The 12,788-nt window shown below is 36.9% G+C and overlaps 1 pseudogene; it reads right to left on the bottom strand.

Moving 5' to 3' along the window:
* Window positions 1-9,610: 9,610 nt before the first annotated feature.
* LOC102832589 lies at window positions 9,611-10,513 on the bottom strand (annotated as a pseudogene).
* Window positions 10,514-12,788: the final 2,275 nt, after the last annotated feature.

The raw sequence follows: 12,788 nt of genomic DNA on the forward strand, positions 1-12,788 counted from the left end.
TCAGAGGCCAGGATGGCAAGATTTCATCTCTCATACTTTGGACATAATATCAGGAGGAACCAGTCCCTAGAAAAGGACACCATGCTTGATAAAGAGGACAGTCAGTGAAAAAGAGGAAGACCCACACCCTCACCCCCATCTAGAAGGATTGGCACAGTAGCAGCAGCAATGGAATCAAGTGTAACAGCAATTGTGCGGATGATACAGGACTGGGCAATGTTCATTCTGTTGTGCATAAGGTTATTATGAGTTCAACTTGACGACACTTAGCAATAACACCACCTATTCCTAATAAAAAGAAATGATAGAAAAAATGGGAATAGAAGGTGAATTTCTTAACCTAATTCAGGACACATATAAAAAACCAGTTGAGAGAAACTGAAAGCATTCCCCAGTGAACATGAACTAGACAAGGATGTCCTTTGTCCCAACTTCATTTAATATTGTGCTGGAAGTCTTAGCCAAAACTATAAGGCAAAAAGGGAAACTTAAAGATATTCAAATTAGCAAAGAAGAAATAAAACTCTAATTTCCAATCTGATCCTATAGATAGAAAAGCCAAAAGTTTCAACAAGAATTATATTGGAACTCATTGATAGACTCAGCAAAGTGGCAGGGTACAATATCAGTGTACAAAAATCAGTTGGGTTCCTTTACACTAATGAAAAGACCTTTGAAAAGTTAATACCATTTACAACAGTCACCAAAATATGAAATATTTTGGAATAAATATACCCAGAGAAATGAAAGACCTACTAAAGAAAATTATAAAACACTATTTATAATCATTGCAACGAAATGATGAATATAAAACTGATGTTCTCCCATGTAAACTATCACTCAATTCACACACAAAAAAAACTTATTTAAAAAAACAAGACAAAACACTATTATAAGAAACCTAAAGGGACCTGCAGAAATAAATGCATATACTATGCTCCTGGATAGGAAGACTTAACATTGTAAGATATCAACACCATCCAAAACAATCTATAAATAAAATGCAATTCCAATCCAATTTCCAACATCATTATTTAAAGAGATGGAAAAATTAATCACAAAGTTTATTGGGAAAGGAGAGAGACCTCGGATAAGCAAAGCATTACTTAAAAAAAAAAAGGTACATAGTAGGAAGCTACTTACTTCCTGATGTCAAAACTTACTGTATAGTCACAGTACTCAAAATAGCGTGCTATTACTGATATAATAAAAGACAGATCAATGGAATAGAACTGAGAACCCAGAAATACATTCACTCACCTGTAGTCAGTTGATCTTTGACAATTGGCCAAAATACATTAACTAGGGAAGAAATCATCTCTTCAACAAATGATGCTGGTAAAACTGGAATCCATTTGTAAAAAAAATAAAATAAAACCCATGCCTCACACCATAGACAAAAATGAATTCAACATGGATTAAAGACATAAATGTAAAGCCTGGAGCTATAAAGATCATTAATGAAAAATTAGGGACAAATTTAGGAGTTCTGATATGTGGCATAAATACACTATCAAACATAACTGAAAACACATAGGCAGAATACAAAATGTTTAGAAAGATGAGGCATTCTGCTCCCATAAAGTTTTACAGCCTCGGAAACCTTGTACAGGGTCGCTATGGGTCGGACTGACTCGACGGCACTTAACAACAACAACAACAACAACAACAACAAACATTAGACATGGAGCTCTGGTAGCATAGTGGTTACAAATCGGGCTGCTAACCTCAGGGTCAGCAGTTCGAAACTACCAGCTGTTCTGTGGGAGAAAGATGAGGCTTTCTGCTCCCACAAAGATTTACAGCCTTGGAAATCCTGAGCAGGGTCTCTATGAGTTGGAACCGACTCCACAGCACATAACAGCAACAACAAACATTAGACACCTATGTACAACACAGGGTTTTACCAAAAGAATAAAAAGAGCCTGCAGACTGGGAAATAGAGAACCCACAGACTTGGCAAAGATATACCAAACAAACGGCTATTGTAGTTAAGTGCCACTGAGTCAGTTCTGACTCACAGGAACCCTGTTATAGAGTTTCTGAGGAGCAGCTGGTGGGTTTGAACCACCGACCTTTTGGTTATCAAAACTACACAGCAACACATCAGTAATCTAAGACTAAGGACTACTATCTAAAATTTATTGAATACTTTAACAAGAAGAAGAGAAATAATCCAATTATAAAATGGGCAGAGGACATGAACATACATTTCACCAAAGAAGACATTCAGGTTGCCAACAAATATATGAAGAAATGTTCACTATCATTAGCCGTTGTTGTTGTTGTTAAGTGCTGTCCAGTCTGTTCCAACTCATAATGATCCTGTATAGGGTTTTCAAGGAACATAAGCCACTAGAGAAATGCATATCAAAACAAGGAGATAACATCTTACCTCATCATTAATATCAAAGTAAAAAATATATATATACATACAGCAAATAAATGCTGCTGAGGGTATGTAGAGACTGGGAACTTCCTATACTGCTGGTGAGACTGTAAAATGATGCAACCACTGTGGAAGAAATGCTTTCTCAGAAGTTTGGAAATAGAAATACTGTACGACCCAGCAGTTCCTCTACTTGGTATATATTCTCAAGAAATAATTGCCACGACATGACTAGATATATGCTCACCAATGTTTATCACAGCAAACAGATGAAGATAGCCCTAAATGCCTATCAACAGAAGAATGATTAAACAAATTTTGGTACCAACATTGTGGGTAAATGCACAAAGGAATATTAAGGAACATTGAGGAATAATGATGAAGCCATGACACACTTCATAACATGGATGAATTTCGATGACATTATGAGTGAAATTAGTGTATGAGTTCACTATTATAAAAAGTTAAGAAAATATTTTCTTAATAAACAATGTTTGATGGTTTCCAGGAATCAGAGGAAAGGGGAAGAAATTATTTGATGACTAGCGGGTGTGTTAACTTTAGTGATGGAGAAGGCAATATACAACAAGAAGGAGGTTGGCAGAGGAAAGAAGAAAGTAGTGGGAAACACAGGGAGGAATGCCAAAGTGAAAGTGAATAGAGGTAAATACTGTTAACTGATGGTACATGGAAGGGATTGCAAGCATATAAAACCAAGTATATGATTTGCTGAATGGAAAACAGATGAGATGATCTACTTTGTAACTTTCACTCAATTCACAATAAAAAGTTAAAAAAAAATAAAAAGAGTTCAGCCTAATAATCCACAAAGACAATGTTCCAAATCCTACTTTAGCGAGTAGTGCCCAGGGCCTTACAAGCTGGTGAGCAGCCATCTAAGTTGTAACTATTGTTCTATCCCTGTTCAGAAAGGAAGAGTAAAGGAAATAAAAAACATATGGAACCAATTAGACCAACGGACTAATGGACCACGTGAACATCAGTATCCATAACCCTGAGAACAAAACTAGATGGTGCTGTCGCCAACTACTCAGAAAGGGATCACAACAGAAGGTCCTGGACAGAGTGGAAGAAAAATGTGAAACAAAAAATCATAAATAAGATCAAGCTAACTGGTCAGACAAAGACTAGTGGAATCCCTGAGACCATGGCCTTCATTCACCCTTCAGGTTTGGAAATGAACTTATTCCCATGGTTCAATTTTCAGACGAAAAAATAGATATATGAGAACAATAACAGCAGGGAGGTACACATTCCTTAGAATAATCAACCATTTGTGATTAAAAGGGCAGCATTTACCCAAGGACAGAGTTCAGAAAGGAGCAGGAACTAGGAGGAATGGAAATGGGAAACGCCAGTAATTGCAGTAAATGATGTGATTTGTGGAGATTGCAATCAATAAGATGAAGCAAAATGCTTAGGAATTGTTAAATGGAAAACGGATTTGCTCTGTAAACCTTCACCAGATTCACAATAAAAAGCTAAACAAAGAGAAGTGAAAAAAGAAAAGGTTTCAGCTTAGGAAACACTATGGGGTAGTTCTCTTCTGTCTTATGTTGTTGTTGTATGCTGTGGCATCAGTTCTGACTCATAGTGACCCTGTACTGGGTTTCCGAGGCTGTAAATCTTTACGGGAGCAGAAAGCCTCATCTTTCTCCCACCCTTTGTCCTATAGGGTCTTTCTTAGTTGCACTGGACTCTACAACACACAACGGCAGAGACATGAAGAAATCTCCTTAAGGTTTAATGACTTAGGGAACTTGAGCCCAACTCCAAGACTTAACCTGGACTTAACCTTGTTGCCTGGTAGGGCTGCCAGAACAGTATTGTATTTACTAATTTTGTCAGGACACTCTAAATATCTTGTAATCAGTTAAAAAAATAAATTTCATATTTTGGGAGCAAAAAAAAAAAACCACAAAAAACCCAGAAAAGAATTAAAGGGCATAGTGCCTTAGGCAAATCTGCTTCAAAAGACCTCTTTCATGTGTTTAAGAACAAAGATGTCAGTTTGAGGACTAAAGTGTGCTTGACCTAAGCCATTGTATTTTCCATCACCTCATATGCATGTGAAAATTGGACAGTGACTAAGGAAGACCATAGAAGAATCAGTGAATTTGAGTTATGGTTTTGGAGAACATTCATGACTTCCTGTGTTGGGGTCATTTGCTCACTCTGGACCATATATAAGAAAGAAAGAAATTTCTATTTTGACTAAAACTATATTGTGGAGACTCTTTGTCACATCAGTCTAGTTTGTACCCTGATATAGCTATCAAATATAGTGGATTATTTTCAAATAATTTTTCAGTGTGTGTGTATTGTATAGTCATACACATACATGCACACATACACAAGTGGGTAACTCAAAAAGTCTTGCTACTAAGTTCTGGTTCATACATGCACAGATTTATTTCAAACAAAATATATTAAATATGTCTTTGTGATCAGTGGGTTAATGAAAACAAGCCCTTTCAAATTTCTTCTGTTTTTTTTTTTCCCAGATTTAGATAACATTTAAAAGAATCAAGATCATAGTCCTTCAAGGATGCCAAAATGGCTATTTTGATGTGGTGTAAATTGAAGAGTCTAAAATTCTTCTGGGAAAAAGAGAGCTTGAAACCCTGCCTTCAAAAGTGCATAGACCTAAATGGAGGGTACATTGAAAAACTACAGCTTCACAGTACCCAGTTTAGCACATTGTCCTACAGCGCCACACCAGGACTCCATGGTCTAATAGTCTACATTTAAAAATGACCATCACAGATAATTCTGATATAAATGGTTTGAGAAACTTTAACAGTGGAAGATCGGTCCATACTGTCCCTGAATAACTAATAGTGTGTGCTTTTTGAAAAGTAGGGGTATATAGCAGAATAACAAACAATGTTTTCTAAATTCATAAATTCTTTTTTGCATACAAAAATGTTTAATTTGATTTGTTGTATTTAGGTACCATCAAGTTGGTTCTGATTCGTAGTGACCCTATGCATAACAGAATGAAGCAAGGCACCATCCTCACAATTGTCACACTTGAGCCCACTGCTGCTGTCACCACTGTGCCAATCCATCCCTTTGGGGATCTTCATCTTTTTCTCTAACCCTCCACTTTACCAAGCATGATGTCCTTCCCCAGGATCTGGGCACTCCTAGTAACAAGTCTAAAGTATGAGAGAGGAAGTCTTGCCATGCTGGCTTCTAAGAAGAATTCTGGCTGTACTTCTTCCAATACAGATTTGTTTCTTCTCTTCACAGTCCACGGTACTTTTAATATTCTTCTCCAACACCGTAACCCAAAAGCATTGATTCTTTTGTGGTCTTTCTTGTTCATTGTCCAACTTTTGCATGTATATGAGGCAATTGAATTTACCATGGCTTGGGTCAGCCATACCTTAGTCCTTAAACTGACTCCTCATTTTTGCTTTTTCAAGAGGTCTTGTGCTGCAGATTTGTCTAATGCAGTGAATCCTTTGATTTCTTGATTGCTGCTTCCATGAATGTTGATTGTGGATCCATGCAAAATTAAGTCTTTGACAACTTCAATCTTTTCTTCAATTATCACAATTATTTATTGTGAGGATTTTAATTTTTTTTTTTACATTGAGGTGCAACCCATACAGAAGGCTGTAGTCTTTGATCTTCATCAGTAAGTATTTTAGGTTCTCTTTGTTTTCAGCAAGTAAGGCTGTGTCATCTGCATATTGAAGGTTGTTAAGGAGTCTTCCTCTAATCCTGATGCCACATTCTTCTATATAATCCAGTTTCTCAGGTTATTTGCTCAGCACACAGATTGAATGTTGTTGTTGTTAAGTGCTGTCAAGTCCTTCCCAACTTATAGTGAACTTGTATAGAGTTTCTGAGGAGTGGCTGATGAGTTTGAACTGCCAACCTTGCAGTTCAAATGGCTTTGTAGTCTGGTGCATTAACCCACAGCGCCACAATAAGTATGGTGAAAATACACAATCCTGGCACACACCTTTCCTGATTTTAAACCATTCAGTATCCCTTTGTTCTATTCAAACAACTGGTCTAAATACAGGTTCTTCATGAATACCCCTTGTTCACAATGTTATCCATAGTTTGTCATGATCCACAGAGTTGAAAGCCTTTGCGTAGTCAATAAAGCACAAGTAAATATATTTCTGGTATTCTTTGCTTTCAGCCAAAATTCATCTGATGTCTACAATGATACCCCTTATTCCATGAAAGAATGAATTTCTTATAATGAGCTATTATGTTATAATAGGTTTTAATTTTATTTAATTATTTCAAAGATATAAACAACTTGCAACATTTAATTCATCAAATTCTAGAAATGGTCTTGAGAAATATCAATCTCATAAACTATGTTTTATTATAGAATGTGATTAAGAATCTGAAATCAATATCAGAAAAATATAACACAAAAAAAGAAATGTTTGCTGAGATACATAGTTAATTCTCTATGGAATAAATAGAAGTTCTGAATGTAAAATTAAGCAGATATCCATTTATAGCTAGAATAATAAACTCAGCATTCTTAGAGGAAGGGAGAGCAAGCAACTTTTCTGTATAGCAAGAGGTATAAAGATCAGGAAAAATGTAGAGAAATGTGTACTAAGTATGGCCTCCTCTCTCTCTAAAGTCTAAAGTATATTTAAAAAATTAAAAAATATGTATATCTGATAATGGCTTGGAAATATTCAATGTGAAATAAAACAAAATGAAGCTAAACTTTAAAACTCTTTTCTTCATATTTTGTTGAGTTATGTCTTTTGATATATATTTGCTGTGATGAAAAGAGGTCCTTTTTTAAGTTGAAGACTTATTTCCTCAGGTCTCAGTCCTAAAAGAGGAAAATTATGACCTAAAATAAAATGTTCCTCAAGGTAACAACATTTCACTTCTTGATAGGAAGCAGCTAAAGGACTAGGCCTTAACTCTAGCAGAGAAGCATGTTTCTCTTCCAGAGAAGTGGTTTGAACTATCTCTCTCATTCAAAGGTGGAAGCAAGTCAGATTTCATACAATGGAACTTAAAAATAAAGAAGTAAAATAATTCACAAGTACTTTCTCCAGTGGATTATTTTTTAAATTGGCAAGGAGTTTGCTTTTTAAGAACATTTAAAATTGCTTTCTGTAAGTGTTTTCATTCCAGAAGAAAGAATGTACTTTACACTCTAATATTAACATTATTACTAAATGCACTTACTTCTTCCCAAGAGACTCAAAAGTTATTTTGTATGTATAATGTCTAAAAACTTTTTTTTGAAATCTTATTTGGTATAAACACAGAAGAAAGTAACTGCCAATCAAGAACTAAATTTCTGGACCACTTGCTGCAGATTTATTTTTAATTGTTGTTGGTGGTTTGGTGGTATGCCCTATGAGTTCTGACTCATAGCAACCCTTCATAGAGTTTCTGAGGCTGTAAATCTAAATGGAAGCAGAAAGCCTCATCTTTCTCCCACGGGACAGTTGGCAGTTTTGAACCGCTGATCTTGAGGTTAGCAACCCAACCTGTAACCACTAAGCTATCAGAGCTTGAAAGTTGAACAGTTGAATACTTGCATAAAGATAAAGTGTCACATCTCTGAGAGGAATAATTGTGTAATATAATGTCAGCCATATGTTTCTTATTGAAGGAATTTAAGAAATATAATTTTGAGATAAATATGATTCAACAAGTTTAATAATAGCTTTTGCATGATTTTCTAATAAGCTCTATTGATAAAAGTTTTTAAATCTTAAAAGTAAACAAGTTTATCTTTTATTCAATGTTACCCTCATTTTATCACCATGTAGGAGTTCTGATAGCATAGTGGTTACGAGTCGGGCTGCTAAACCTCCAGGTCAGCAGTTCGAAAGTACCAGTTGTTCTGCAGGAGAAAGATGAAGCTTTCTGCTCCTGTAAAGATTTATAGCCTCGGAAACCCGGTACAGAGTTGCTATGAGTTGGAACCGACTCCACAGTACATAACAACAACAACAAGTTCTTGCTCAATGTTTCAAAAAGTCATGAAACTTGATTAAATAGCTTCCTACAACTCTCTTAAACGTGCTGTCCCTCCCACCCCCACCCCCACCCCCACCCCCACAGACTTATTAGAAAAATTCATCTCAAATTATGACTAACAGGATTTTCTTTTCTGATGTACTTCCTGGAGGTTTTATGCATATTTTATTGACCTCATTGTTAAAGGCATAAAATTAAGTACGTATTTAAAATATAAATAGTCACCTTCCAATATTTACCATATTCAAACTCTTCTATTCTTCTGGAGCCTTCAGAGTTTTTGGTCTCATATTTATAGAGTTATAAAACACATGGTTTTATTTTTGTTGTTGTTGTTAAGTGCCATCCAGTTGTTTCCTACTCACAGCGACTCTGTATAGGGTTTGCAAGGAGTGGCTGGTGGTTTTGTGATCAACATCAATATTCCTTTTCATATTTATAAAAATGGCTGTCAAACACACATCTTCTTTATCATTGGAAACATTTAGAAAAGTCTTATGCTATCATGCCTGTTTTGGCTTCCCATTATAGTATTCCTGTATCAAGATACTATTCTATACGTATATTTTTTATTTATTGCCAAATTTCTAGCCCCAAATGCTCTGAGCCACAAGATTGCCTTCTTTATAAAGATGGTGTTTTCCTCTATAATCCTCAACACATATTGACCTAAAAGAGTGACCTAAAATTCTAGGTTAGAGTGTCTTGTAAGTGAAATTTTGCTCAGTGTTTGACTAAACCATACTTGTATAAACTGTTTTGATATTATTTTGGGTAATTCATTGGACCCATTCCCAGAAAAGAAAATGGATTGAAGTGAAGAAATTCTCTTGAGACAACTTATTCAACAAGGTAATCTTTTAACTTTCTAAAGTAATGTTCCGTTTGAACAGAAGAAAAAGATGGTAGAAGACATGAGTCTAATTTACTGTTTGACAGAAACCTGTTATTCAAAACCAGGCTTCTGTGGTCAATTCTAAGTGGCCGAGGTTTGGGGTCACCCTTTTGTGGCTTTATAAGTGATTGTCTTTAAAATTGGAGTTCCTTCAGATGACTCCACATATGTATCACTGAAGACCACAGCTTAAAGAGTAATCTTCCCACACCCCCTTCTGTTTTAACCAATAACTCAGTTTGAGTTTAGCCACAAGAAAATTGGCTGCTCTCCCATGATGTCATGCTGCCAGGGATACCTGCCAACTTTTTTTAAACATGGAGAACCTTGGTTAGCATCAGGGAGACAAATGGAGGTACAGTGAGGGCCCGGTACTGCTGGCTCCCATGGCTGGTTAGTGGGGCAAAGCCAGGAATGAAGAAGTGGAGACGTGGGAAGGGCACCATGTTGTCTGCTAGTTTGTGGAGGTTGGCATTGAGCTGACCAGGGAAGCAGAGGCATGTGGTAACATGGCTCATAGTGGTTGAGACAAGATGGTTCAGGTCTCCGTAGGTTGGTGTGGTCAGCTTGAGGGTGCGGAAGCAGATATCATAGAGGGCCTCATTATCGATGCAATAGGTCTCGTCAGTGTTCTCTACCAACTGGTGGGCAGAGAGGGTGGCATTGTAGGGCTCAACCACAGTGTCAGATACTTTGGGTGAGGGCACCACACTGAAGGTGTTCATGATCTGGTCAGGATACTCTTCACGGATCTTGCAGATGAGCAAGGTGCCCATTCCAGAGCCAGTGCCCCCACCAGGTGAATGGGTCAGCTGGAAGCCCTGTGGGCAATCACAGCTCTCAGCTTCCTTCCGAACAACATTCAAGACGGAGTCAACCAGCTCAGCCCCCTCTGTATAGTGGCCTTTGGCTCAGTTGTTGCCTGCCCCAGACTGACCAAAACCAAAGTTGTCTGGTCTGAAGATCTGGCCAAAAGGACCTGAGCGAACAGAGTCCATGGTCCCAGGTTCTAGATCCACCAAGATAGCCCGAGGAACATATTTGCCACCTGTGGCTTCATTGTAGTACACGGAGATGCGGTCAAGCTGCAGATCCCTGTCTCCGTGGTAGGTGCCAGTGGGGTCGATGCCATGTTCATCACTGATAACTTCCCAAAACTTGGCACCGATCTGGTTACCACACTGACCAGCCTGGATGTGCATGATTTCCCTCATGGTGAAAATATGTTTTGGGGTGTTTTTTTTTTTTTTTTTTTGCTCGCCTTGAGTGTGTGCGGGGCAAGAAAATGATATATAATTTTTGTCTCTGTGGATCGCAGGCTGAGAGGATGGAACGTGCGCCAGAGGCTGGAGCAGCGAGGTCCGAACGCGGCGGCAGAAAGGTTCTGAGAGGGAGCTGAGTGTGTTGTTTTGTTTTTTCACTTTGTCTCTTGGAATTTCATTCAGATACATTTTTTCAATAGTATGGTTACTACTATATTAATCTCTGAAAAAAGGCAATTATTTGATTTATTTAGAGGAGAAAATATTCTCATCACTTTAGATTAAGGTTATAATTTTATGAAACCTAAGTATTTTTCATTTTCACATAGATTTTTCCATCTGTCTCAAGAAAAAAAGTGAATTTTTTGTTATTTTGAAATAGTTTGGACTTGAGAGCACTTAATGACAACAATAACAACATGTGGAATTGATCATTCTTTTTTCCCTCTCTCCACAGGGGGAATCTTATCAATTGATGGCCCCATTCTTTCTTTCTTTATTATAAATTTTTTGTGTGTGAATTGAGGGGAGGTTTGCAGAGCAGATCACCAGTTTTACAGTAAAAAAAAATACCATATACTTTGCTTCATTGCAATGATTGCAATCCTTTCCAAGTACCGTCAGTTAACAATATTGGTCATTCTAAAAGTAAATACAACCCTCAAATGTTTTAGGAAAATCTTGATGCAGTCAGGTTCTCAGCAGAACACAGATGGCACATTCAAGTTAGAATAATTTGAGCAAGGCTTAATAAAGAGATTATTATTGAAGTTTGGGAAGGGACTTATGGAAATCACAAAGGTTAGTCCTAGTATCACCTCTATAAAGGAGAAGGGATCAGAATGTTAAACAGAGCCCTGGATGAAGAGCTGTATAGAATATGCCGTCTTGAAAGGAACCATGACTCACGGTGAAGACAGGTCAGTCAACTTCCCCCTATAGAGAGGGAGCCAGTTTTCCAAATTCACTCTGCCATCTCCATGATTTATTGTCAGGGATTCCCAGCATTTGAAATCACTACAGTATGGTAGCTACTAGGCACAGATGGATACTGTGACTTGAAATGTCAAATGTAAAACACACACCAAATTTTACAGACTTGGAATAAAGATAGAATGTATAATATGTTTTAATTTTGCCTTGATTATATATTTTTTGTTATGTGCTGTGGAGTCGGTTCCGACTCATAGCTACCCTGTACAGGGTTTCCGAGGCTGTAAATCTTTATGGGAGCAGAAAGCCTCATCTTTCTCCCGTGGAACAGCTGGTAGTTTTGAACAGCTGACTGTGAGATTAGCAGCCTGATTCATAACCACTATGTAACTAGAGGATAATAATTTGGGAAACTATATCTAATACATATATTATTGAGCATTAATATTGTTATTATTAAGTGCTATTGATCTGTTTTGACTTGTAGTGATCCTGTATAGGGTTTCCAAGGAGTGCTGATGGGTTTGAACTGCTTACTTCAGCTAGCAGTCCAGTGCTTAGCCTATACCTCCACACCAGAATGCCACGCATTAATGTATCATCATTAAATACATGTCTATGAATATATGTTACATATAAATAATATCTTGGATATACTATTAAATTAATTGTATCTGTTTAAAAGGATTTTAAACTTTTAATTTCCATTAAAATGAGACTACTAGAAAATTTAAAATGTTTAGAAAAGTATTAAAATTTAAAACATACACTTGCACACACTATATTTATCCTATCCTCTTACTTATATTGGACAGCAGTGGACTGCACTCACCAGAAGCTTGAGAATGTAGGAATCTGTTGATGTTGTTAAGTACAGGCCAGCATTTCGTACCAGCATCAGGAAATAGAATAGAGAAATATGCAAAGTAGACCAGAAGGGGCAAAAAGAGATACCTGCATCACGCTGTTGATAATGACCATGAAAAATAGACTTACCTTAAGTAATAGAACATTTTTTCTTAATGATTTCTATTGTTGGCCTGTAAAATTATTTGCCAGGAATCTAGGACATGTCACATCACATGAACACTGGTTATTTTTGTATTTTAAACAACATTGCTGGTGGAGCAAATAACCAGCTGAGTCCTTTCCTATTCTAAATGGTAACTTTCATGTGGATTCCATTTTGCTAAACCCTAAATGTAAAATGAACTTTATGCTACAGAAGTATTTGTAGATCCTTCCAGGACAACTACAGTGCAAATAAATAGAAGATAATTAAAAATGTTTTTTC

Source organism: Chrysochloris asiatica, unplaced genomic scaffold, assembly GCF_000296735.1.
Source record: "Chrysochloris asiatica unplaced genomic scaffold, ChrAsi1.0 scaffold00285, whole genome shotgun sequence".
NCBI classification, from domain to species: domain Eukaryota; kingdom Metazoa; phylum Chordata; class Mammalia; order Afrosoricida; family Chrysochloridae; genus Chrysochloris; species Chrysochloris asiatica.